The 24,963-nt window shown below is 43.0% G+C and overlaps 1 protein-coding gene across 1 annotated transcript in view; it reads right to left on the bottom strand.

Annotated features, from left to right (window-relative positions):
- The window catches only part of RALYL (RALY RNA binding protein like), a 1,862,755-nt gene that overhangs the window by 1,370,553 nt on the left and 467,239 nt on the right, over positions 1-24,963 (bottom strand). The gene's annotated exons all lie outside the window — the stretch shown is intronic.

Below are 24,963 nucleotides of genomic sequence, written 5' to 3'. Positions count from 1 at the left end.
TAAATTCATTGAAAATGGCTACAATGTAGTATCCCTTGACAAGGAAATCCGTCAAGTAAGGAACCTTAATAGAGACTCTCTAGTAGTTGATAAAATAAAAAAAAATGAATCCCAAAAATGTAAGTGGTATTTTATTTTATCCTTTTGCAGACAACACTACCAAATAAAAAAGATCTTTAGAAAACACTGGTCTGTACTAAAAAATGACTGAGTTCTAGGCCCATTACTTCCTGATAAACCAGGGGAGGATCCAATATTATGGATCCTCCAAAAAGATCGACTTTTTCCTAGTTTACATTATGTGGATCATTTTTCTTTTCCCTATGGCTTGTGAGTCGGAGTGATTTTCATTGTCAGCCATGACACTATCCTATTCAACCTAAACAGAGGGAACTGGATAGATCTTCTGTGTATCACTCACGCTTGTCTAGACTCTTATAATTTGGAGTCTAGATCTCTGGTAAGCAAGCATTTCACATAATTCAAGATGAGGGGCACCTTGGTGAAAATTCCACAAATTAATTGTCACACACATTGGTTATTAATTTCAAGAGTCTGTGTTCACTCACACGTTTTTTGTGTTTGGAGACTAATATGAGATGTGTGTGTGTGTGTGTGTGTGTGTGTGTGTGTGTGTGTGTGTGTGTGTGTATATATATATATATATATATATATATATATATATATATATATATATATATATATATATATATATATATATATATATATATGTGTGTGTGTGTGCAGGGCTCAAAATTTAAAGTCCTGAGCCACTAGCGAGGCCTTAAGAGTTACTCGCCACCAGTTGCCTCACCCAACCCCTTCCCTGCCCCACCCCTAAGCCCGCCCCTAAACACCCTTGTAAATTATCTCATGAAATTACTCTGTTAAGTGTTTTAAGCAGAATTAAGTGCCAAAAAGAAATATTAACAACAACTTTAACAATATTAACATAAAGCATATCAGCACCCATCAGTGCAGCCTCACTGTGCCCATCAAATGCAGCTTTACGGTGCCCATGAATGTACTCTCACTGTGCCCATCAATGCACTCTCACTGTGCCCATCAATGCAGCCCCACTGTGCCCATCAATGAAGCCTCACTGTGCTTATCATTGCAGCCTCACTGTGCCCATCAAATGCAGCTTTATGGTGCCCATGAATGCAGCCTCACTATGTTCATCAATGCACTCTCACTGTGCCCATAATTGCAGGCTCACTGTGCCCATGAACGCAGCCTCACTGCCCGTGAATGCAGTCTCACTGTGCCCGTGAATGCAGCCTCACTGTGCCCCTGAGTGCAGCCTCACTGCACGTGAATGCAGCCTCACTGTGCCAGTGAACACAGCCTCACTGTACCCGTGAATCCAGCCTCACTGTGAGGGACATATATAATGTGTAGGGCTCAAAATTTGAAGTCCTGAGCCACTAGCGAGGCCTTAAGAGTTACTCTCCACCAGTTGCCCCACCCAACCCCTTCCCTGCCCCACCCCTAAGCCCGCCCCTAAACACCCTTGTAAATTATCTCATGAAATTACTCTGTTAAGTGTTTTAAGCAGAATTAAGTGCCGAAAAGTGCCAAAAAGAAATATTAATAACAACTTTAACAATATTAACATAAAGCATATCAGCACCCATCAGTGCAGCCTCACTGTGCCCATCAAATGCAGCTTTACGGTGCCCATGAATGTAGCCTCACTGTGCCCACCAATGCACTCTCACTGTGCCCATCAATGCAGCCTCACTGTGCCCATCAATAAAGCCTCACTGTGCCCATCAAATGGAGCTTTCTGGTGCCCATGAATGCAGCCTCACTATGTTCATCAATGCACTCTCACTGTGCCCATCATTGCAGGCTCACTGTGCCCATGAACGCAGCCTCACTGCCCATGAATGCAGTCTCACTGTGCCCGTGAATGCAGCCTCACTGTGCCCCTGAGTGCAGCCTCGCTGCATGTGAATGCGGCCTCACTGTGCCAGTGAACACAGCCTCACTGTACCCGTGAATCCAGCCTCACTGTGCCCGTGAATGCAGCCTCACTGTGCCCGTAAATGCAGCCTAACTGTGCCCATCAATGCAGCCTCACTGTGCCCCATCAAATGCAGCTTTACTGTGCCCCTTCAATGCAGCTTGACTGTGCTGCATCAATGCAGTTTACTGTGCAGCCATCAATGCAGCCTCACTGTGCCCTATCAAATGCAGCTTTACTGTGCCCCATCAATACAGCCTCACTGTGCCCATCAATGCAGCCTCAATGTGCCCCATCAATGCAGCTTTACTGTGCCCCATTAAAGCAGCTTTACTGTGCCCCATCAAATGAAGCTTTACTGTGCCCCTTCAATGCAGCTTTACTGTGCCCCATCAATGCAGCTTTACTGTGCCCCTTCAATGTAGCCTCACTGTGCCCCATCAATGCAGCCTCACTGTGCCCCATCAATGCAGCCTCACTGTGCCCCATCAATGCAGCTTTACTGTGGCCCATCAATGCTGCCTCACTGTGCCCCATCATCAATACAGACTCACCTGGATGATGGATCACACACACAATGGGCACGCTGTGTGTCATGGAGCTGCGTCTGTGTTTGGCGGTGTGGTGTAACAAGGTCCTGCCCCCCTAGACCGGCTTGTTTCATAGGTGGAACACTGATTCAATCTACTATCACACGAGCCAGTCTAGGGGGGCGGGACCTTGTTACACCACGCCGCCAAACACAGAGCCAGCTTTGTGACACACAAGAGGAGGAGGAGAGCACTTGAGCCTCAGCTCAGCTCAAAGCAGCACCAGGGCAGTCCGGTCCTGCCGCTCTGCTATGTCCTCTGGCTGACAGTTTTCTGGCTGATCGCTTCAGCCAGGAATTGGTCAACCTGGTCCACCCCTGCTCCTCACTCGCCCTGTACTAATTTCCACTCGCAAAATGCAAGCAAACAAGTGGAATTTTTGAGGGCTGTATATGGACACTGTTTTCGCAATTTTTTTTTAATTTTGATTGTTTAGCACGGTTTAGCATATAACTTATGTTATCATAGCTCCCAACTGTCCCTAATTTTGAGGGACTGTCCCTGATTTGGAGCAATGTCCCTCTGTCCCTCTTTCCTCCTCATTTGTCCCTCATTTTGGTCTGATCTATATAGTTGTATATAAAATGCACTTTTTATCTTTCAAAAAGTGTTTCCTAGTGCTCAACCTTTCATCCAAATTCTAAATTGCTGCATTTGTAAATTTTAAAAGCCAATATAAAGGAATAGTAGTGGTAAATAAAAAGCACTTGTGGATTTAATGAACCTTTTCTTTGGTTAATTTTCCTTTAAGGGGGTGTGGCAGGGGGCGTGTCTTATGCCTATGTACGTTTGCTAGTAGGTGACGCTCATTCCCATCTAAAAATGTTGGGAGGTATGTGTTATATTTCTTTCTAACACCAACTTTCCTGTTGTGTTGTTAGTCCATAGAAAAAAAAGGTGCTAACCACCCCAGATTACATAGAGATCATCCTGAGCTGTCAGGTGCAGAATGTGCAGTCATTCAGCTGCTAACTGAGTAAATGGATAGAAGACAATCCGCAACTCTATACATGCTCTTCAATAAGTCCAAATTTATTGTAACTCTATAAAAGATAAATATGTACAGCAGAAGTTAATGCATTTCAGCCATAATGGCCTTATTCACAAACCTTAACCATGAACAAGGCCACTATGGCTGAAACGCATTAACTTCTGCTGTGCATATTTTTCTTTTATGGAGTTATAATAAATTTGGACTTATTGACGAACATGTGGATGCTTGTGGAAGGGTTTGGATCGGGCATGTGAGAAGTCATGTCTAACGGAGCTCCCTCTTTCCATCCTGCTAGTGATCCTCTCCCCAGCCGTTTGGGACAAGACCGGCACCATCCGGCTCCTCACACTCTCAGAATTGCTCCAATACCACCCATGACCCGACCTGTGGCTGCCATGACCCGTAAAAATAAAGAAAAAATGGCGGCCTCTTATGGTCAAAATGGTGCTGGCAACGCTGCAGCCCTACCACCGAGGACGCCAAGGGGAGCAAACAAACTCAATGATCCTGGAGCAAAAAGTAAGCTCACCCATGCAGATGGTAAAGATAATCCAGGAGACATCTTATATTACACTAGAAAACTCTTAGAACTCCAGCAACAGGGAGTGGACGAGAAAGACACTGATTCCCCAGAGGTGCTTCCAGAGACTGATACTGAGACTGATACTGAGTCTGATCAAGGGGCTGATGTAGACGCCATGCCTTCAATTGAAACTGACTTACCATTAGGCTCTTAGGAGCTCATGGATAGTGAACCACAGCCAACTTTAAGTCAGATTCTGCATGTAGTGCACAAATGCACAGCATCAGGTAATACAATTTAAGAAGGCCTGGGGGATTAACTGAGGAGGTTGCCCTCCTCAGACAAGACATACAAAAAAATCCAGAACCACTGCAGATTGAAAGCCACATTAGTGACCTAGAGGATAAACTTCCACCCTTAATCACGCTCTATAGCCCGCAGGAAAAAAAAAGGCAAGGCAGGTAGCATAGAGAATCGGCTGCGACGCAATAATGTCTGTATAGTGGAGCTCCCGGGGAAGGCCAAGGGTAGGGACTCCACAGAATGTATTGAGAATTGGCTGCTGTATGTCTTCGACAGAGGTGCTTTCACGCCACTCTTTTCAGTAGAGAGAGCTCATAGAGTTCCCACCAGAGCCTTGCTGGGTAATACTCCTAGACCAGTCCTGACCTGACTTCTCTACTATCGAGACAGGGAGAAGGTGTTACGTCTAGCAGGGTAACGGCCAAATATTCAATACAATGGTGTGAATGTGTCATTTTACCCCAATTCTTTGGCTGAAATGCAATACCAACATGCCAAGTTCTTTGATGTCAAACAGCGCTTGCGGCGTTTAGGGCTATCATACGCCATGCTTCAGCTCATTTACGAGTTACAGCTAAGGACTGGGCCCTCTTCTTCAATACTGCTACTGATGCAGCAGATTGGCTAGATGTGCATGGGCCATCCCTGTGCCACCGATTTTGAGAGGACGTCGAAAAGCATGTATGGAGTTGTGGATTGTCTTCTATCCATTTACCCTGTTGTGTTGTTGCCAGCAGCTTATATTCTTTTTTTATTGAATTTTTAACTTTCTACCTGCACAATTATTTTTTTTATTGACATCACTGGGTGGCCCTTAGTTTATTTAGCGGCAGGAGTCCCTGGAGCTATAATGCGGTGGGATCCAGCGTTTGGTGCGGACATCTTTTTCTTTTTTCCTTTCAGGTTGGCAGTGGTGGTGGTCATCGTGATTGACAATGGATCTACATGAGGGGACATTTTTTTTTAAATAAAGGACTTGTCAAAAACTGTGTCTGCCTTTTTATTTACTTTTTGAGCACTTTTTTTGTGAATTAGTAGGGGTACTATGCACCCCATACTCATGTTGTTAAAGGGAGGTCTTCCAGATTCTGAAAAAACCCCCGCCCTCACAACCACCGGCCAGGGTTCTGGCGAAGAGACCCTTGTCCCCATCGACATGGGTATGTGGCCCGGTATAGTTCAGGTGGGGAGGGAGCACTCACTCACCCCTCCTTTCCTGGTCTGCTAGGCTGCATGCTCAGATAAGGGTCTGGTATAGATTTTGGGAAGGACCCCAAACAATTTTTATTTTCTTTTGGCATGGGGTTTCCCTCAAAATCCATACCAGACCTGAAGGGCCTGGTAAAGATTGGTTGGGGGAACCCCACGTCATTTGTTTTCCATGATTTTTTAATGCCGGCAAATCTTTTTTATACATTTAGCTGTCAGCGGGGAACCACGACAGCTGCCTACTCCTCAACAACCATGACAGTTACTGTTTGTTAAGGATGCCGGCTGCGACCAGCATTAAATTACTGCAAGCTTTTATTACTAAAATACCACATCACTTCATAAAATAGTGCATGCAGTATTTTACTAGCGTTTTTTTGTGAATGACAAAACATAATTGAAAAATGCTGAGCGGTATTTTACCGCATTTCTTAAGGTGGTAGACCGCTTTGTAAATGGAGCCCACAGACAGTGTTTAACTCATGTTGTTGCTGATTGTCTGTAAAATTTTCCCACGTCTAATGAAAAGTTCCAGTTGGCTGCCCTCGCTGCCAGTGCAATCTGGCTGAGTGTTGTTTGCTGCTCCCCTGTAGAGTTTGTGCATTTTGTTTGTGGTAGAATGAATGTAATGTGAACGTAACATTTGAATGTTACATTCACCCACTCTGGGTCTATATGCTTACCACCAAATACAACCAAAGCCAATCAGCTACAGTCATTGTTGAGGTGTTCTGAAAACTGCAGGAGCTGACTGTCAGAATTAAGCCCAGGTTCACACTGCTGCAATTTATCATGCGACTTGAGAGTTCAAAGTCACATAACAAGTCGCGTCCCATTAACTGCATAGGAACCGTTCTAATCGGTGCAACTCAAGTCACTTTGACTTAGAGAAAGGTCCATGCACTACTTTTGGTGCAACTTCTTTTAAAGAAGCCGCATGCAAGCAGCACTGAAGTCACACATGGATGTTGGATTCAAAGTTGCACGAAAGTCACGGCAGGCTACAGGATAAGTTCACTTTTGAAAAAATAAAAAAAACAAGTACTCGCACATCTGTTCTTGCAGATAACAAAAATATGCATTTATTATTTATTTATTTATTTATTTTTTTTTTTTATTAGAAGCCTGCAAAGTATTGCACCTGCGATGAGCAGATATCTTACACCCTGAACTTATCCTTTAAATAGCTCACAGGATGGATGTGTTATTTAGCATGGAATCTGTGAGTGTATATGGCCAACTTTAGTCTTGCCAATCAAATTGGGTAGGAAAGAAGTGACCCAGAAAAGTGAGCCTGGGGGGAGGTGCAAAAAGTATAAATCCAGCTCTGAGCTTATATGGGAGTTCCACTTCAGTGTTAACTCCAGGATATTATTATCCACTTGACCGCCGGAAGATTTACCCCCCTTCATGACCAGGCCATTTTTTGCTATACAGCACTGCATTACTGCGACAATTGCACGGTTGTGCGACACTGTATCCAAATAAATTTATTTATGTCCTTTTTTCCTTTTTTCCCACAAATATAGCTTTCTTTTGGTGGTATTTGATCACCTCTACGGTTTTTATTTTTTTGCGCTATAAACAAAAAAGACCAACAATTTTCAAAACAATATTTGTTACTTTCTGCTATAAAACATATCCCATAAAAAAAATAATAAAAATCGAATTTCTTCATCAATTTAGGTCAATATGTATTCTGCTACATATTTTAGGTAAAAAATCCCAATAAGCGTATATTGATTGGTTTGTGCACAACGATGCGATTGGTAATAGCATCTACAAACTATGGGATATTTTTTTTTTTCACTAGTAATGGCGACGATCAGTGACTTACTGTTTAGCACGACTGTGATATTGTGGCAGACAAACTGGACACCTAACTGACACTTTTTGGGGACCAGTGACACTAAGGCTGGGTTCACACTGGGGAACGGAGCTGCTCACAGCAGGAGTCTGGGGCGTTCCCATTCACCGTTTCAGGTCCAATTTCAGCCTGAATTTTTTGGCTGGATTCTAACCTGAAACGAACCAAACGACGCACAGGATTCCTTTGCAATTTGCACCGGAGCTGCTGTGTGCATGTGTGAACCGGCTCCATAGAGATCCGGTCACAATCTCCTGCCATGCGAATTGGATGAGTGGAAAGCCACATCCAATTCACAATGGTGTAAACCCAGCCTCATACAGTGATCAGTGCTGAAAAAATATTCACTGTCACTGTACTAATGGCACTGGCTGGAAAGGGGTTAACATCAGGGGCGATCAAAGGGATAACTGTGTGCCTAGCCTGTGCTTTCTCACTGTGTGTGAGGTGCTTTGACTAGGGGAAGGCACTCATCTATGTTCAGGAACACAGGATCAATGCCTTCCCTACTGACAGAATGGCAATCTGCCTTGTTTACATAGGCAGATCGCCATTCTGCCTGTGTACTGTCTAATCGGAGGGTACCGGTGGACATCGAGCCTGCGGTACCCACCGCTGGGCTCCCACTGTGTGTGATCACAGCGGGAGCGGGTCACTGGTGGTGTGCGTGCATGCCCCAGACCTGGAAGTGTCAGATCACATACTAGGTATGTGATCTGGCACAGAGCAGCCACCCTGCCGCAGTATAAGTATGGTGGCCGCTACGCAAATGGTTAAAGTATAATTAAAGAGAGAGAGAGAGAGAGAGAGGGGGAAAGAGAGAGAGAGAGAGAGAGAGAGAGACTTATACTCACGGGTGCTGTTGCATTTTCCCAGAACAGAATACAGGAGTAGCACCCTCTAGTTAGGTAGGTGCTAGAGTGGGGATTTTTCTGGAGATTAGGAAAATTTAGGCAGGCCTAGATAGTGGCTAGGCCTGTTTGTTTTCATTCTGGGTAAGATAAGAGTGGCTCAGGGCAGGGCTGGGTAACTCACAGGTAGCATCACATTCACCACCTTCTTCTTTCTAGAAAGTGCTAGAAGGAGAGGAGAGGTGGAGCTGCCTGGGATATTCTAGGGAGCCCTGACCAATCCCCAACTTGGATTGGCAGGGGGCAGGCCTCCTTAAATACCCAGGGGGTCAGACAAGCTCAGGAGGTGTTGTCCTGGAGGAGAGGCACATGAGAGAGCAAAGAGAGGACAGTGGGAGAGAACACTGATAAGAGACACCAGGGAGGACAACTGGTTGCAGCCAGGAAGGCTGGTGAGTGAGCACAGTCACGAGGATTGGGGAGGCATGCCTGAGAGAACTGGGAGATTGCAGTTTGAGATGAGTGCAGAACCAGAAGAGAGGACTGTGGGAAGAGCAGTGGAGAGAGGTCATTGCAGCAAGGCTGGCTGGTAGGGCCTGAAGAGAGCTATCTGGGATTGGTAACTGAGTAGAGGACAGTTAGCACCTGAACTATTTTTACACCACAGGGTCCTGAGGTCCTTGCCTGCAAAAGGCAGTTCACTGAGGCCTGACTGAATTATTGCCAGGACTAACCATGCGGTGCTAGCTAGTCTGGAGGAGTAAAAGTCTGCAGCAAGGGAAGTGCTGGAAGAGTAACAGTCTGCAGCAAGGGAAGTGCTGGAGGAATAAAGATATGCAGCAAGTGAAATGTTGGAGGAGTGAAGGGTAAGAGGTCTTAAGCAAGAGTTGTGGTGGAGAGAAGACTGGAGTGTATATAGAATTCCCGAGCAAGTTGCACTGAATATTCCTGGGCATCCCTTATTTTCCCATTTCCCATCCAAGTTAAATCCCCTCAATAAAAAAAAAACAAAAAAAAACCAAAGCTTATGGACTGGTCTGTGTCTCTGAGTGTCTGAGACATGGATGCCGGGTTGGGCAGGTTGACAGGTGAACCACTACATTAAGCAACCCCTAGGGGGGCATGGCTACACAGGGATTACTCCTATGTTTAATAGTTTACTATTGTTGCCCATAGCGTCTGGGTTTTGTGACATGGTAAATCTCTGCCACTATGGAAATAGGTTGAGAAAGTTTGCAGTTTGCATGGGCAGGGCTACAGAGCATATATTTACCAGCGTCAGCATGCTCTCAGAGGAGGATTGCACCCTGTTTGGGGATTGCCAGTACTATATCCAAGCGATCCGTAAGGGGGCTGCACACCCTTATGTCGCGTACACACGATCGGACATTCCGACAGCAAAATCAATGGATGGATTTTTTTGATGGCTCAAACTTGTCTTGCATACACACGGTCACACAAATCTTGTCCGAAATTCCGAACGTCAAGAACGCGGTGACGTACAACAAGTACGACTAGCCGAGAAAAATGAAGTTCAATAGCCAGTGCGGCTCCTCTGCTTGATTCCGAGCATGCATGGAACTTTATGCGTTGGAATTGTGTACACATGATCGGAATTTACAACAACTGATTTTGTTGTTGGAAAATTTGAGATCCAGATCTCAAATTTTGCGTGACAGAAATTCCAATGGAAAATGTCCGATGGAGCCTACACACGGAATTTCCGGCAGCAAGCTCCCATCGAACATTTTTCGTGTGTACAGGGCATTATTGTTAACTAGTTACATAGTTAGTCAGGTTGAAAAAAGACAAGTCTATACAGTTCAACCATAAAAATAAATAAGTAAATAAAAAATAATAGAATTGTTCTACGCATGCTATCTGAGTGCACCAGAGCTAGTGTACTGAAAAATGTGAGTTGTCATTTCTTATGGTTTTTCTTAAAGTGGTTTTAAACGGTTCAGCCCTATGTCAGTTTTCTGATTTCTTTATGAGTCGTACCGATGAGGATTGTCGCAGGATATGGAGGATTTACTTACCACTAAGGATCCAATCACCCACCAGAGGTTTCTTTAGCCCCTTAAAGGGGAAGGCACATATTGACCCGTGGAAGGTCAGTAATGGAGATAAGCGTATAGTTTGAAAGGTGGCGGGCACTGGAAATTGCTGTGAACCTTTTATGGGACCCATGGACTAGCTTCTTCACTATATTGGACTTTTTGTGTTTCAAGCTTATTTTATATCACTGGAAATGCCTATCACTGATTATCACTGGTTTAGGCATCACAGTGGTGTTTTAGTCAAAGTGTCTTTTGTTGTTTATTATTTATATATTTCACATAATGTATTTGATTCTAATGATGTATAGGACCCCATATGTAGTGTGCTCTTAGTGTGTCGTATTATACATTATCAGTGTGTTTTACTATGCAGTCCTAGTGGGGAGTGCTGTACCACATATCTAATTTTTATCACTGTTTACAATCAATTAGAACACTAGCAGGTATTTAGCAGCAGACCCATAAACATTTATTTTAGAGTGCTTTCACACTGAGGCGTTTGGTTCGTCGGCGGCAAAGCGCCGCTGTCGTTTTAGCGGCGATATGCGGCCGCTAGCGGGGCGCTTTTAATCCCCACTAGCGGCCGAAAAAGGGTTAAAACCTCCTGCAAAGTGCCGCTGCAGCGGCGCTTTGCCAGGGGTTTGGCAGCGCTGTCCATTGATTTCAATGGGCACGGACGCTTTAGGAGCGGTGTATACACTGCTCCTACAGTGCTGCAACGATGCTGCTTGCAGGACTTTTTTTTACCATCCTGCAAGCGCACCGCTCCAGTGTAAAAGCACTTGGGCGGCCGATTGGCGTTGCTAAAACAACGATAAAGCGCTGCTAAAAATAGTCGCGCTTTACTGCCGATGCCCCCAACGCCTCAGTGTGAAAGCACTCTAAAGTAAATGTGTATGGGTCTGTTGCTGAATACCTGCTATTGTTCGATTGTAAACAGTGATAAAAATTAAATATGTGGTATTTTTAGCGCTATAACGCCTGTAAAGCGCCTCAGTGTGAAAGCGGCCTAAGGCTTTCTCTTTATAGTTATCTCCTTTTGGTCCAATTTATACATTTCTTTTACACAATTCATTTGTGTGCACATAGTGGCGCAGGGGATCAGGCACTTCTTCACACATACATATACATATACATATATACAGTATCTCACAAAATATTATTAAATCTTTTCATGTGAAAACACTGAAGAAATGACACTTTGCTACAATGTAAAGTAGTGAGTGTACAGCTTGTATAACTGTAAATTTGCTGTCCCCTCAAAATAACTCAACACACAGTCATTAATGTCTAAACCACTGGCAACAAAAGTGAGTACTCCCCTAAGTGAAAATATCCAAATTGGGCCCAAAGTGTCAATATTTTGTGTGGCCACCATTATTTTCCAGCACTGCCTTAACCCTCTTGGACATATAATTCACCAGAGCTTCACAGGTTGCCACTGGGGTCCTCTTCCACTCCTCCATGACGACATCACGGAGCTAGTGGATGTTAGAGACCTTGTGCTCCTCCGCCTACTGTTTGAGGATGCCCCACAGATGTTCAATAGGGTTTAGATGTGGAGACATGCTTGGCTAGCCCATCATCTTTCCCCTCAGCTTCTTTAGCTATTCAGTGGTCATCTTGGAGGTGTGTTTGGGGTCATTATCATGTTGGAATATTGCCCTGCAGCCCAGTCTCCGAAGGGATGGGATCATGCTCTGCTTCAGTATGTCACAGTACATGTTGGCATTCATGGTTCCCTCAATGAACTGTAGCTCCCCAGTGTCGGCAGCACTCATGCAGCCCCAGACCATGACGCTCCCACCACCATGCTTAACTTTAGGCAAGACACACTTGTCTTTGTACTCTCACCTGGTTGCTGCCACACACGCTTGACACCATCTGAACCAAATAAGTTTATCTTGGTCTCATCAGACCACAGGACATGGTTCCAGTAATCCATGTCCTTAGTCTGCTTGTCTTTAGCAGACTGTTTGCGGACTTTCTTGTGCATCATCTTTATAAGAAGCTTCCTTCTGGGACGACAGCCATGCAGACCAATTTGATGCAGTGTGCGGCGTATGTTCTGAGCACTGACAGGCTGACCTCCCACCCCTTCAACCTCTGCAGCAATACTGGCAGCACTCAAACGTCTATTTCCCACGTGCACTCAACTTCTTTGGTCGACCATGGAGAGGCCTGTTCTGACTGGAACCTGTCCTGTTAAACTGCTGTATGGTCTCTTGGCCACCGTGCTGCAGCTCAGTTTTAGGGTCTTGGAAATCTTCTTATAGCCTGGGCCATCTTTTTTTAAAGCAACAATTTTTTCAGATCCTCAGAGAGTTCTTTGCCATGAGGTGGCATGTTGAACTTCCAGTGCCCAGTATGAGAGAGTGAGAGTGATAACACCAAATTTAACACACCTGCTCCCCATTCACACCTGAGACCTTGTAACACTAACGAGTCACATAACACCGGGGAGGGAAAACAATTAATAGGGCCCAATTTGGACATTTTCACTTAGGGGTGTACTCACTTTTGTTGCCAGTGGTTTAGACATTAATGGCTAGGGGACAGCAAATTTACACTGTTATACAAGCTGTACCCTCACTACTTTACATTGTAGCAAAGTGTCATTTCTTCAGTGTTGTCACATGAAATAGTAGAATAAAATGTTTACAAAAATGTGAGGGGTGTACTCACTTTTGTGTGATACTGTGTGTATATATATATATATATATATATATATATATATTTATATTCACTAGCTACTTTATTAGGTACACTTTGTTAGTATTGGGTTGGACCCCCTTTTGCCTTCAGAACTGTCTTAATTCTTCATGGCATAGATTTAACAAGGTGTTAAAAACATTCCTCAGATTTTGGTCCATATTGACATGATAGCATCATGCAGTTGCTGCAGGTTTGTCTGCTGCACACCCATAATGGGAATCTCCACCACATCCCAAAGGTGCTTTATTGGATTGAGATATGGTGACTGTGGAGGCCATTGGAGTACAGTGACCTCATTGTCATGTTCAAGAAACCAGTGGTGAGATGATTTGAGTTTTGTAACATGGTGCATTATCCTGCTGGAAGTATCCATCAGAAGATGGGTACAGTGTAGTTATAAAAGGATGGACATGGTCAGCAACAATACTCAGGTACGCTATGGCGTTTAAATGATGCTCAGTTGGTCATAAGGGTCCCAAAGTGTGCCAAGAAAATATCCCCCGCACCATTACACCACCACCAGCCTGAACCATTAATACAAGGCAGGGTGGATCCATGCTATCATTTTGTTTAGGCCAAATTGGTTAAACATGGCAAAAAACAATTCACCACTAAAGGAAAGACCTATACTTAAGGAGGTTTCTACATGTTCAGATTTTGTAGTTTACGGCCTTGTTTGTCCTTGCCATCTACTGTATGTGGGACGCACCATACGACCACTCCGCCAGAGATTTAGCAAACACCGAAGGAAAATAGAGGTGGGCAAGGACAAACACGGTGTCCCCTGCCATTTTGCTGAACATCATAACAAGTCCACAGAGGGTTTGGAAGTCTGGATCATAGAAAAAATTCCATATTATAAAATGATGTCTAATTATACCTCCCATTTTCCTTCCTTTCCTCAAGTGATGTTCTATATGTTGAATACATACAAAATACACATAATATAACCGGGGTGGTGGGTTGCTCCATCCTATAGTAAGTAATCCTTATAATGCATAAAATTGCCAACCTGTCTTTGATATGACCCTGTATTTTTTCAAAACTCCCCCTTCACTTTTCCATATTACTTTCCTCCTTTTTTTTCTTACCTTTACTTTTCTCCTTCCCCCCCCCTTTTTTCCCCACACCTTCCCCACCTTTCTTTCCTAGCCCTTCTCCTAGTGATATATATATATATATATATTTTTTTTTTTTTTTAAATAGATTTTATTGAAAGATGTAACATACAGGGAATAACATCAAAAAAAGTATCATTGTATTTTGCACAAAAAATAACAAAAGAACATCAGCCTGGTATGGAGTAGAGATACAGAACAGCTGATAAAGATAATTAGCCTGGGGAAAGGGGTAATAAGGTAAACTTATGAGAGAAAGAGGAAATAAACTGGATTGATCTAGATAGGGGGGGGAGGGGTCCCTGAGATCGCCAGAAGAATGTTACTGGATGTACCCCACTTAAGGTGTGGGGTGGGGAGGGAGGTGAGTGGAGGAAAGCCAGAAAGAAAACAAAATATACATGGGGGGGTATGGAAATTGAGCACCAAGTTCATGTTTTGGATTAATATTGTAGCCTGTGGGTAGAACATAAAGATAAAAACTATGATTTTTATGGTAATAACATTAATGTCATTTGTAACATTTGTGGTCACCCCCTTACTCTGTGGGGGGAAGATAGAGTTTTGAAGAGCGCAAAGAGGTCTTGTACTATGTTGTAGTATTTGGTAAGAGTTGGAATCCTTGTGTTGTAGATCCTTGGTTTGGAGGAAGCATTCCATCTAAGGTGCGGGGGAGGGGTCATGATATAGGAAGGAGAAAGTCTCGAGATGAACTAGGGGGTCCTTAGGTAATTTTAGCAGGGTCACCTCAAATATGTACTGTAGGACTTGGTCCCAGAAGGCGGAGATGAAAGTACATGACCAGAAACGATGGGTCAAAGAAGGCCTGGGGTGTTGACATAAGGGGCATGTGTGGGCGGTTTGCGCTTGTTTGTTCGAGAGGAAAGGTATGTGAGCTCGATGAACGATCTTAAGTTGGGTTTCCCTCCCTGCCGAGTACCTTTTATGGAGGCGGAATTCCTCAGATAGGAGGCCTGCCGCCACCAGTCTAGCGGCCGGGGCGGTGTACATGGTGTTTATAAGATGGGCGAAAGAACCGGAGAATCCCATTTTAGTCATGACCAAAGAAAGCCATTCGAAACTGACGTTATCGAAGGCTTTCTCTGCATCCAGGGTGATGATAGCATAATTTCCCTCTGAGTTGCCTTTGGCATGTTCCAGGGCCATCATTACCTTTCTGATATTCATGGTGGCAGTTCTGCCTTTCAGGAACCCTGATTGGGCAGGGTGTATCAGAGAGGGTATGATGTCGGCTAATCTTGTGGCAATAATTTTGGAAAGGATTTTGACATCCAGGTTTAGGAGTGAAATAGGTCTATATGAGCCTGGTTCTTGGAGGTCTTTACCTTTCTTGGCTAGCAGTTTGATAATGGCTTGGTTGCCCGTGGGTAGGTATGAGCCCCCAGACCATATGTGTTGATATACTTCGCGGAGTGTGGGTTCTAGGATTGGTTGTAAGGACTTGTAGAATTCTCCCGTGAATCCATCAGGGCCTGGGGCTTTAAAAGGAGCTAGGTTTTTAATGGCAGTAGAAATTTCATGGAGGGAGATAGGTGCGTTTAGAGCATCTAACTGTGAAGGTGATACTTGAGAGAGGGTTACCTTTTCAAGAAAAGATTGTGCTGTCGAAGTATTTATGGGGTCTGGTGCTTAAAGGGAGGAATAGTACTTTAGCATGGTTTCATTTATGTCTTTTTGAGTAGTTTTTATGTTACCCAAAGAGTCACGGAGAGATGTGATATAGGTCGGACGATAGGGTCCCCTACATAAATTGGCCAGGAGTTTACCTGCCTTATTGCCGAATTTATGGAGGGTGGCATCCATGTAAGCTTTTTTTGTTTGTTCTGGGGTTTCGGCCCAAGTGTCAAAGGATTGTTTTGCTGACTGCCATGCCTTCCTATTATCAGCGGAGTTGTTTATGAATAGTGATCGTTGGCTAGGTGCAGTCGGGAGCTGGCTAGTTTGTATTTTTTGAGTGTATTTCTCTTAAAGGATGCAGCATAAGAAATTACACGGCCTCTGAGAAATGCTTTGCCTGCTTCCCAGAATAGATTGGGGTTGTCAGAGTGTCCAGCATTGGTCAAGGTGTATTCTGACCAGGCGTTTTCCATGTATTGTCGGAAGTCAGAGTTGTTGTGGAGATAAGAAGGGAAACGCCATATTTTAGGATTCGGGTGTAGTTCAGGGTTGTCGATCGTAGTCGAGATCGGTGCGTGGTCAGATATGGCAATGTCGTAAATGTCCGCGTCGGATATTAGTGGTAAAAGGTCGTCTGAGCAGAAGAGATAGTCAATTCTGGTGAAAACGTTGTGGGGGTTGGAGTAAAAAGTAAATTCCCTGTCAGCTGGGTGCCGGAGTCGCCAAATGTCGTGTAAATGGAGGGATTCCATCGTGGAGGCTAGAAGAGTTTGTGAATCGTGGTCTGGGGGGAGACATGTGCGCTTAGGAGTGGATCTGTCATCTATCAGGTGAATTGCGGAGTTAAAGTCTCTGCCGACTATATGTGGGAGAGTCGGGTCATTAAGGAGCATTGTTGAAAGTTCACTATAAAATTGCTTTGTGGGGTTATTGGGCACATAAATGTTGGAGACTATCATATCCTTGGGTCCTAATTTAATGTGGGCTGAGATAAGGCGACCCTGTGAATCTGATTTAACAGATAGGACCTCACATGGGAGGTTTTTGTGTATGAGTATCAAGACTCCTGCTTTGCGTCCATTGGAATCTGAGCCTAGAACCGTGCCTACCCATAATTTTTTCATGCGGTGGAAATCAGAGGCGGAAAGGTGGGTTTCTTGAAGCAGGGCAATGTTGGTTTTAAGTCTTTTAAGGTGACAGAGGATTTTCATTCTCTTGTTAGGTGAACGAAGCCCTTTAATATTCCAGGAGACCAGTTTCATATGGGGGGGGTCACTGGGGGGGTATGTGCAGATATTACATGATCTTCATAGGTTAATATGTGGTGGTGTGATGTGAGAATAGGCTGGATTCTGGAGAGGTTTAGTCTGTCTGAACGAGGGTTTGTACAACCATTGGGGGCGTATGTATTCTTAAGATGGGGGTGCGCAATATAGGGAGGGGTCTAGAAGGAGGGGGGTAAAAAAAAGAAACAATAAAACATATTCAATAAACTTCGCTTTTTTCCGCATGGAGTCAACCGTGTAGGCCAGCTCCCATCGCAAGACCCAGAGATTGCTGTACTTAAAACCCATAATTGAGGGGGTGATGTGTACTGGCAGCTTGGGCTGTGCAATATTAAAGGAGGAGAGGGTTACACAGGAGAGCCAGGGGAGAAAATCAACACCTGAGGTATAACAAAATCAAGTTAACCAGTTAACAATATGTAAAACATTAGAATACTGCTTGGCCTACCAGTAGCTGATTTGGGAAGGAAGAGAGAACAAGCTTGAGGGAAAAATTTAACTTTTTCTCTTTAATAAGACATCTCGTTGAAAGTTGAACCACCATGGCCGTTAAAGGCTAGGCGGTGAGGTAAACAGTTTGGGACCGTGATAGTGGTCTTCAACGGGGTGTGGAGCGATGGTGGTCCGGTGCAGAGGCTCTAAACCGTTTTGGAGAGTCTTTGCATGGGCTCCTTTGGTCTAGAGCACGGTTGATAGGAGCCGCTCTTGAAGAGGGGCTGGGGTTGGGGCCCGAGCGTAGTGATCGTAGGAAGGCCTCAGCTTCGTTTGGGTCATGAAAAGAGAGCTGGTCACCATTCGGGGCTTTGAGTCGGAGAGTAGCTGGGAACGCCAAAGTGAATTTGATTTGTTGATGATGTAGCTCTGAGCAAACCTGTTGAAAGGCTTTCCTCTTCTTGGACACCTCAATAGAGTAATCCGCGAAAATCAGGATTTTCATGCCGTCGATTTGAAGAGATCTAGATTGCCTGAGTTTTTGCAGGATGAAAGCTTTATCTGAGTAATTGAGGTACTTTGCGATTATGGGACTGGGCGATTTGCGATCTGAGTTGAAGGTTCCCATGTGGTGTGCACGTTCTACTGTGCAGGGACCTGGCAGGCCTAGTGCTTCGGGAATGCGTCTGGCGCATAAATCTGTGAGAGCTGAAGGCTGCAGCAATTCTGGAATGCCCACAAATCGCAGATTGCTCCTTCTGGATCTATTTTCCAAATCGTCCAGTTTTTCAAGAATGTATTTGTTAGTTTTGTCTTGGGCCTGCTCTGTGGATTGAGAGTGGTATAGTTCTTCCTCAATATTAGCTATGCGGTGCTCAGCTTCATTCAGCCTGGAGGCATGTTCCCCTAGCTGGGCCTGGAGCTGCTGCATGCCTGCGCTGACAGCCTTCTCCACAGAAGCTGTTATCATTGGGGAGAGAAGAGCTGCCACAGCCTGTGCTATCATCTCTGTGCTGGATGTGCCTGTGAGTTGGGTGGATGTATCAGCAGGTGGGGAGGGGGCCGCAGCGCCGCTTACCTCCCATGTCAGGCTCTGTTTCTATGAAAGGCTCCGTGTAGGCCGAAGCCGGGGCCTCGATTTGCGTCTGTGGTGCCCGTGCCATCGCGGGCCGTTTTTTTCAACAAACCGGTCCATCTTGTGACTGGGGAGAGAGTGGGGCAAGTGCCGGTGTGATTTGGGGGTTTGCAGGCTTTATATGCCATTTTTGGAGTCGAGCTGCGGGAGCTGATGTGAAGAGCAGCTACTCCATGCGGCGCCGGAACCGGAAGTTTCGTGATATATTAATTACACTATTTTAATTTAAAGTATTGCACCCATGATCTGTTTATTCCAAATAATTTTTTTCATAACCAGATATTAGAGCTGTATATATTATTATTATTATTATTATTAAATATATATATTTTGTATATTAAGCATAATCATTCCTGCATAATAATTAACATATACCATTGTCTAAAAAAAAATAACGTATTCATAATAATATTAATTAATCCCCATCAAATTTCATTAAACACCATGAATTTGTACCATGCATGTTTCCCCATATACTAGCTATATATATATATATATATATATATATATATATATATATATATATATATATATATATATATATATATATATATATATATTATTGCTTATGGAAATAATCTATTTATAATAATATTCATTAAAGCGGAGTCATAAAAAAAATACAATATTCAGCAGCATTAAATACAAATAACAACCTTTGGAAAAAACTTTTTTTTTACTCCCCTTTTCTGGTCTGTTGCTAGGGGGTCCCTCGTAATCTGCCTCTTCCTCTCCAAGGCGCCTGACGTAATTTCCCTCGGCGCCCGTGCTCGCTAGTGCTCCTGGAAGATGTCTGTCATCATCTCCCAGGAGTCACTGGGCAGCGCCGAAGGCTTCGTTGCCATCACGGGGGCAGGCACTTCCGACGATGCAGTCCTTTGTGATGGCAACGTCAGAAGTGTACAGCGCATGCGCAAGAACGGACGGTGCTTGCTGGTGGCTTAGCTGCACCAGAGCCCAGAAGATAGTGCTTGTGGGCTTCATATGCCCACAAGCACTATGGAAACTTCTAATAACGGGTATATAGGATATATTTCTATAAGAAATAGGCAATTGAGCACCGATTAATCTCAAACGTGAGTGCGCTAAATAAACCTAAAAAAAAATGTTTAAACAGTGGGAACTCCGCTTTAATATCCATCCAAATTTTTTTAACTAATCATCATGAGTTTATTCCATACTTGCAGACATGTCTCCTTAGCATGTATAGAATAATATTTTTTTCAATCAGTAATTGAGTCATATGGTTATTAATGTTTGTTTATTTGTTTTAAAAGTGTATACACAATTTACATATTATCTTTGTATTGATGATCCATTCTTAATGTTTTATTCTCGAACATCAGCTCATCCCTAGTTACTAGATTTTAAGCAATTTTGCATTTTTAAAGGCACTTCTGCTTGTTTCATTTTTGGGGTTGTCCAAATTGGTGACATTGATATATGTCCCTCAGGATGGGACCTGGGCCCCCATACCCATTTTAGGTCCAGTAACTAGAATATAAGCCAGCCAAGTGGAGACTAGCAAAATTAACAAGTCAGTTCCCGTAGACTGCAATGGTATTTGTTGTCTAACTTTTACCCATGTTAGGCTCTTTGTTTGTTTGTTTTTTGAGTTAGTAATTTAAGGACATCCTTAACAGATGTACCCACTTTGAAGTTCTGTCTCTACATTGGGTGAACTTGCATTTTGTGTGTTTCATTGACTGTGCATGTGTTTTCAATTGCCTCATTAGCACACAGACCTATGTTATATAAAGCTTGCAGATAGGTGTGTGTGTGTGTGTGCGTGCGTGCGCATAAGTGTGTTTTAGAGCAAGTATTTTTTATTTATTTTTTTGGGGGGGATATTTTATCACTGAAATATTTTTGATGTTGTCAATCTGCGTTGTTTGTAGGTTGTTAGTTTCACTTTGATTTCATTGTCTGTGCTGCATTCTTAACCACTTCCTACCCAGCCTATAGCAAAATGACGGCCGGGCGGTGGTTCAGTTATCATGACTGGGCATCATATGATGTCCAGCAGGACAACTGCCAGCGTGCACCCATGGGGACATGCAGCGTGGCGGTCAGTGGTGCAGAGTGTCAGTCTGACACACCACTACACCGATCTCAGGAAAGAACCTCTGACAGAGGCCCATCATCAGTGCCACCTCATCAGTGCCCATCAGTGCCGCCTTATCAGTGCCTGTCAGTGAAGCCTCATTAGTGCCTGTCAGTGAAGGAGAAAACATACTTATTTACAAAACTTTATAACAGAAACAAAGAAAAAAAAAATTCTAAATTTTTCGGTCTTTTTTTATTTGCGCAATAAATAAAAAACCCAGCAGTGATCAAATACCACCAAAAGAAAGCTCTATTTGTGGGAACAAAATTATAATAAATTTATTTGGGTACAGTGTAGCATGACCGCGCAATTGTCATTCAACGTGCGACAGAGCTGAAAGCTAAAAATTGGCTTGGGCAGGAAGGGGTGAAAGTGCCTGGTATTGAAGTGGTTAAGCGACTATCTATTTGTGGACGCAATCCTTTTAACTCCTGTTAATTTCCCCTGCAAAATGGTTAGACCTCAAAACCATATTCTGTTATTGTCTCAAATTAACATACGTGTGTTTTTTTGCTTTCCTTGCTCTTTTTTGTCCTGTTTTGTTGACCAATAAAATTTGTAGCAAATATTTATTTTATATGTGTTTTGTTAATAATTTGTTTTGCAGATGCATGCTCAATCCAAGTAATGCATTTTACACTCCCCCCCCCCCCCCCCCCCCCCAAAAAAAAAAAAAAAAACATTTTTTCATGCAACAGATTTCCCAGCTGCAGCTTAATTAGGCTGATTGGCATGGCAAAACAAAAAAAAGCTGTGATTTGTCTAAAGGCTACTTTCCTGGTGCCTTCATGGTAGCATATGCATGGATTTTGCGTATGCTGCCATGGATAGGCACCAGGAAAGGAAAATTACAGAGAGGTAAGTATTGAATTTTCCATTTTAGCGCAGTGGTTTTCAGCCTCAGTCCTCAAGTACCCCCGACAGGACATGTTTTGGGAATTTATCTTCGCTAAAATAGCTGTCCAAAATACCAAGCCATTGACTGTGATTTAAAGCACTTTTGCAAGATGAAGGAAAACCTGCAAACATGGCCTGTTGGGGGTACTTGAGGACAGGGTTGAGAACCACTGATTTAGAGCACTGAGCTAAAATCTAGCTCATGACAATCCCATTCTAATTGTGGGCATTTGAGGGAAACCAAGTGAGTGTTAGAGCCCCTGCTTGTCTTTTTTAGGTTGGGTGTTCTTTTTCTGAAAATTAGCTTCACTTCCTGTCACATGGCCAAACAGGAAGTGAGGGTAAAACCCTACCAATGTGTAAAATAATCAGCGCTTAGTAAAAAATTAAGCAACAACAGCACCTGAGCACTATAACCCAGATATTGGGCACTAAGTCACATATGAAAATATAAAGTGCAGCGCTAAAAATTAAAAATAATACATAAGTGAGTATAGCATGTATAGCATTGGGGTATATTTACTAAAGGCAAATCCACTCTGCACTACAAGTGCTCTGAGGGGAAGCTATGCTGATTTTATCATCCAATCATGTAGAAGCAAAATTGCTGTTTTTTATTTTCCTTGTATGTCCCCCTTGGATCTCCTGCGACTGCACTTCCAAGTGCACTTGTAGTTCAAAGTGGATTTGCCTTTAGTAAATAAACCCCAAAGTCCAAGATACCTAATAATTTGGGGTGTACACAGCAAAGTGCTAGAGTGTAATTTGCCTAATGGGGAAACTAGTTAGATTGACCTGTGTGTCCCCAAGGGAAGATATTGGTAGGGTTTTACCCTCACTTCCTGTTTTGCTATGTGACAGGAAGTGAATAAATTTGAAGGAGAAACCGGAAAAATTTGGGGGGGGGGGTGTCTGCACCCTATCAGGGGTGCAGACATCCCCAAAAACTGACAAGACTTCAAATCCCTCTGCACTCAATTCCCAAGCAAAAATAAGAAAGGATTTCATGTATTTTAACTTTGCAAAGACACATTCCTAAGTTCAACTGTGATACATGTCAATGACCCCTGATGACGCCACATCTGACGAAGCGATCGTCGGGACGCCCAGCTCACACGCTCTGTGCATGCGCGATCGCTTGCACATGTTTGTGAACTTTTTACTTGTAAGGAATTCCTTTTTATTCGTTTTGTAATGGAGACTCATTTTTGAGACAGAATACTTGTATGCAGGACTGCAATACTTACCAATTAAAAATACCTTAAAGAGACAATACTGCACCATTGGAGTTTTTTGTTTCTTTGCATACCTGCACTTCCTGGAATTGGGGATATCTGATCTGGTCTGACCTTCGCCCAATGTTGCACTTTATAATATAATGTGTGTATTTTTGTATTATGCTGGTCACATATGAAATTATTATTGTATATCAGTTACAGCTACTTTTGAATTTGCACTGTATAGTTATTACATGCTATACTCACTTATGTATTATTTTGAATTTTTAGCGCTGCACTTTACAACGCCTCATGGGATATGTAGTTCCCCAACAGCTGGAGAGCTGTAGTTTGAAGATTCCTGGTCACTTTAGCATATCCCAAAAAAAGGTGTTTTTCATGTGCCTTGTTTAATGCCCAAGAAATATTGTTTGGAAAATACAAGTGGGTCATCATGGCACATCTACATTCCAAATTTGGCACTTAAGATGGTCATATACTATGCAATCTGATTGGCCAATCTCTGTACAACTCGATATTTAGGCAAAATAGGTAATAGGAAGACACACTTGAACAATTAATTCAAATTATAGAAAATCAAACAGGCTCTTGCACTAAATATAATTTATTTAGGATCTAACTGATTGCAGTGCATGATCACCTTTAAAGATCAAGATCTGAAAATATGAATTTATTGGGTTTAGAAACACTTCTCTGTTCTTTGTAATGTATTAAAAGATTTGGGTAAAAAAAAGAAAAAAACACATTTCAAAGATATATTAGAAGTTATAGGAATTAGATTAGCATCAAAAGGGTTCATTAACTGAGGACACCTACTAATAGCCTAACAAGACACATCCAATTAGATGAAATTAACTAATTGTATTGGGCGTGCGCTATTATCAACAAGAAAACCGCAGTTACCCAGATGCAATTTACATATACGGGTAATTATTATCGCTATTTGTGCTTCAACATGCGCTATTACATTCAATTAAAGATTTTTCCGGCGCACTAATTAACCACTTCAGTCCCGGAAGATTTTACCCCCTTAATGACCAGAGCATTTTTTGCGATACGGCACTGAGGTGCTTTAACTGACAATTGCACGGTCATGCGACGCTGTACTCAAACAAAATTAATATCCTTTTTTTCCACAGAGCTTTCCCATAGAGCTTTCTTTTGGTGGTAAATAAAGCTTTCTTATTGTGGTATTTGTTCACATCTTCATTTTTTTTTTTTTTGCGCTGTAAACAAAAAAAAGACTGACAATTTTGAAAAAAAAGCAATATTTTTTACTTTTTGCTATAATAAATATCCCCCAAAAATATATAAAGAAACAAATTTCATCCTCAGTTTAAGCCGATATGTATTCTTCTACAAATTTTTTGTAAAAAAAATCGCAATAAGTGTATTCTGATTGGTTTGCATAAAATTTATAGCGTCTACAAAATAGGGGATAGATTTATGGCATTTTTATTATTCATTTTTTTTTTTATTAGTAATGGCGGTGATCTGCGATTTTTATCGGGACTGCGACATTGCAGGGGACAGATCGGACACTTTGACATTTATACAGCAATCAGAGCTATAAATAGCCACGGATTATTGTATAAATGTCACTGGCAGGAAAGGGGTTAAACAATAGGGGGCAATCAAGGGGTTAGGTTTGTTCCAACGTGTTCTAACTGTAGGGGGGATAGGCTACCACTGACATGACAGAGATCACTGTTCCCGATGACAGGGAACAGTAGATCCCTGCCATGTCACTAGGCAGAACAGGGAAATTCCTTGTTTACATTTCCCCATTCTGCCTCTCCTCGCCGCGACACAGGCCACCGGTGGAAATCGAGTTGCGCAGGAGTGCCATTCTGCCAACGTATATCGGCGTGAGCCGGTTGGCAAGTGGTAATGTATGAACTGGTGCTGCACCCTCTCCTTAGTGAAAGACCCTCCCTGTGCTTTCCAAACTGGGTAAACTAGGTATTCGTATGTCACACCCTCCTGTTCTGGTTTACAACTAAGATTTACTGCCAACTTACCACTCCTTTT

Source organism: Aquarana catesbeiana, linkage group LG05 (genome assembly GCF_042186555.1).
Source record: "Aquarana catesbeiana isolate 2022-GZ linkage group LG05, ASM4218655v1, whole genome shotgun sequence".
NCBI lineage: Eukaryota > Metazoa > Chordata > Amphibia > Anura > Ranidae > Aquarana > Aquarana catesbeiana.
This window is presented reverse-complemented; position numbering and strand designations above follow the sequence as displayed.